Source organism: Nilaparvata lugens, chromosome 4 (genome assembly GCF_014356525.2).
Source record: "Nilaparvata lugens isolate BPH chromosome 4, ASM1435652v1, whole genome shotgun sequence".
NCBI lineage: Eukaryota > Metazoa > Arthropoda > Insecta > Hemiptera > Delphacidae > Nilaparvata > Nilaparvata lugens.
This window is the reverse complement of record NC_052507.1, coordinates 41359024-41363393: the sequence shown is the minus strand read 5'-3', so window position 1 is coordinate 41363393 and position 4370 is coordinate 41359024.

Here is a 4370-nt window from a genome sequence, read left to right as displayed (position 1 = left end):
TCAGAATTAAATTCTCTACAATTTTTAGTGCGAAAAATTATTTGTTTACTGGTCATTGAAGAAAGTTATTGGGCATCAAACGTAGAAGTCTGTGTTTTTCTACTTAGATTTTTTGCATATTTCAACTTTTTTCTCAAAAACTACTCACACTACAGCTTCCAGACTAGTTTTATTCAATTTTTCAGATATTTTCCCATATGAATCCAGCATAAGTTTTTCAAAAACTAGTCCCCAAACAATTCAGCATCGATGTATTTCACCAGAGGAACTGAATTCCGGGCGAAATCCTTTACTCTGTATAGCTCGCTAATGAAGCATTTATGGATATATGTTTATATGAACTTTTTCTCTTATTTTTACCTCTACTATCACGTATTAAAATATTCTACCATAGTTATGAATCACCCTGTATAGTCAGCATGCCAAGTAGAAGAGGGTGTGGCACATAACTCGATCGTATCTGGGATAATGCAAGAAGTCCTCAAAGCAGAGTGGTCATCCCCATGTAACTCAATTACATTTGTACTGCAATTTTCAGGTTGAAGACTAACTGCAACGTTGTCAAGGCAGGCCAAACCTCTAGTAGGCTCAGTGCAGTTAGTATACAGTCCATAACATTTCAAAATTTCAACAACAGCTCTAGTTCTTGGAGCATCACTAATAAAATCAACATTAAAATCACCTGCAATCAATATCTCAAAATCATAATGCTTGGTCAAAAACATTAATATATTTCCAAATATTAATATCTTTATATATATATAAACATTAATAACTTCCAGGTCAGCAGCCTAGTCAGGCTCAATTTGTAACGTGAGTGGGAAATGGGGATGTTGCACTAACCAGCCGGAGCGTGAGTGATAAAAGATCCAACGTAATTGCCTAACGTAGAAATTTCAATCAAATTTCTGATAGTGAATGGCACGCTTTATAGGTACCATGTATACATCATACACAGTGTCGTAAACATCAGCGTCCCTGAGTGGTAGGGGGGTTGTGGGGATGTGTCCTCCCCGAAATACCAATTTTTTGCCACTACTGTAATGTTTTCTAGGCCAAAAAATGTTTTCAAGAGTTGAGAGAATAGTACCGTAGACTACCGTAAGTAAACATAGTCTGTGGTTAGATCTGTGATAGTAAAATAATAATATTGTGGGTCAGACAATAATATTATGCAATGGTCTAGTGCTTACTGCGTAGGAAGATAACAGAATACTTCAGATAGGTCTTTGGAGTAAAGTATTTTGTTTCTTTCCACCACCTATAACAATAAAAAATCAATATATAGCTTATATTGAAAATAGTTTCTTCAATGTTTGTTTCCATTACGAGCTGCTTGTTAATAATCACTTTTGATCAACAAAATTATGACAAAGCAGTCAGGTATTTAGGGGAGACTGTTGTACCTTGAATCTTAGACCTCACTTCACTTTGTCAATAATATACTAAACAAGAACTGTGATGCAAAAAAGAGGGTTGATTGAAAGGTTTTTCAGCTATAGTTAACCATGTAACAGGAAAACCTTCAATCCCTAAGAGGGTAAAAAAGGTATCAGGTAAAGTAAAGAGAAGGTAGATAGGATGACATAAAAGAAGGTAATGATGGGATGGGAAAACCGATAGAGCTAGATGATAGAAAATAATAAGAAGGACCACATGATTTACAAAGGATCACAGAATAAAGACGAAGTATTAGTAAGCAAGCACCCAAGTCAGAAAAGTACCTACTCTCAGTTTCTTATAGGTAGAAAAAATAATTGCTCTTAATCCAAGTGTTTATATCTTGTTTTACTTTCTTAGTTATATTTTGGCACAGTTAATGTTCAGGTATTTTATTTATAATTCAACTGCTTTAGTATATAAGTTGTCTTCTAAGAGTTTCAATGTTAGTATAGTAGATCAGATATTTATTTTGGGCGGGTACAGTACATATCAATTTGTATAGGCTATTGGCAGCATTATTTCTACAAGGAACATTTGTCTTATGCTTGATTATATATTCCCTATACTTATATAGCCTACTCATTATTATTATTGTTCAATTGTTAGAACATTACATTTTTCAAGAGTCAAATTGGTTGGTCAAAATCTAGGTTTATTCAGAATTGTTTTGTCAATATCAAGTTTTGGCATATGAAGAGCTCTTCCAAATGTGAGTTATAACAGCCTTCCCATACGGGAATTATTTAGAATTTGTTAATCTTTTCTCCAGCTGGACAATTGGGCGAATGATTCATGATTCATGGAATTGAATTACAAGCTTGCTGTACGAAATTCCACCAAGTATCTAACCACACTTTCCTATAGTGACAGAGGCCTCGTCAATAGTTGTGACTACAGTAACTAGATAACCATAGTATTTTAGTTACTGTAGTTGTAACCACTGGACCCTCAAACAACTGTTTCCGAAGCCGCAATATTAGTGATATTGGAATTCATGCTGTCTCATATACTTCAAAAACAAATTAATATTAAAGAGTAGTTTCATCGGTATTATAATATTAAAAGTGAAAACTCATCAAATTCCCGTCATTCCAGTCCTCCTGGTCCCGGAGAAGCGGCCTCCGAGTTTTTAACATCAAGTGATGTTGAATACAACCTGGCTTTAATTGGTGCTGTACCTTTAAAAGGTATCCTTTATGTACGAATTCATTGGCTCCTGGATCTAATAAAAGTAAAGTAAGTAGTCTATTCTCTGACATACCAAACTATAAATAGCCTATAGCCTGACATAAATATAAATTTTACTACCTAAATTTTTTTTGTCTTTGTGGTTCAAAGTCTTGATGGACTTTAGTTGTTCCTTTTCTTTGGTTGGCAGTAAAAATTTAAAATAAATTTTGAACAAAATAAAGACTACTTGACTTACTATCTGGTGTGGAAAGGAGACTCATAAAAGAACAACATATTTGTAGAGAGAGAGAGAGAGATATGACTTCAATGGACCTGACTTTTGTGAACATTACAAAATATATTTCAACTGACTAGAAATAAACTGACTAGAAATAATAAAGCCTTAAGAAATCAGGTAAGCCAAGATTAATACAGAGATCTTCGAATAATAAATTAGTTCAGCAAACAAGAAATTTAATAAAATCTAAAATTGGGAAGTTACTCAAACGGGAACTATTATGACTCTAGTAAAATTCGAACTAAAACAAAACAAGTTTACAAGATCAGCTTGTTCTTCACATTACAGAATATTAACCTATTAAATCTAATTTATAATCCCTAGGCGCCTTTCATTATTTTACCCCAAAAGACTTAGATTGTATCAGGGGTGATTAAACATTTTAAGAAATGCCAATCACACCAAACACTGTCTGTATTGGCTAACCCCTCCCCTTTTTGGAACAGTTCATAATTCATTTCGTTTTCCCTGTTTACACCTTTTTACGACGAATTATATTTTCATACCTTGTTCCGTTGATCGTACTGGGTATTGTATTGATTTGATACTGACGGTTTATTGCTGTCCCTGACACATCCTGCGGGTTTGTAGTACCGAACCCATTGGTAGAATCCACTGCGGCCGTCCTTACAATGATGCGAGGGTCCCTGGTCGACTGTGAAGGCGGTGGGTCGTCAACTCGTAAACCGCTGTTTGAAATGAAATGAACTAAATAATTTCGGTGTTTCTAGCAAGAGTTCAAAGAAACTAGCATTGATACAAAACACAATTCTATGTCCTAAGCGCAAATTAAAATCAAAATGCAGATGACCTAGAGACTACTCTGTGTTTGCTTTAAAGTAGAACAACTACAAATCATAAATACAGCTCTTGAATTACCTTCCTCTTCACCAATATACCAGCAATGCCGGATGGGTTGCATCAAGAGTTTAAAATATATAACTAGTTATAAAAATTTCTGATTAAGTGGACTGTAATTTTAATCGATTTAATATTCAATTTATTCTGGCAGAAAACTACTAATGAATCCATTCATGATGCAATGAAAAACACTATTATTAAAACCTACCCCGGCTGATGATCTATGCTGTAAGAGTGATTTTTATCTTAGTTTTGGGTGGTAAAAAGGTAAAGGAAAGAATTAAGGAATAGAGAAATGTAAATAAATCACTTGACCTCTGATGATTTATGATGTAGCCAGGCACTGCAGAGAGTTGTTGAATCATGTATTGAATTCTGCTTCTCAATTTTACTAGGTATTAATTCACTACTACTTTTGATATAAAAAATACTCAAATTCTCACATGTACTTTAAAATCAATCATTACTCCCTACGATTGGAGACACGGAATTACAATTAATAATTTCCGATAGAAATACAAATCAACAAACGAGTCGAACTGTCCTGTTAATGAAGGCAGCTATGCAAACCGACTGAACTTGAAAACTCCAAAACAAA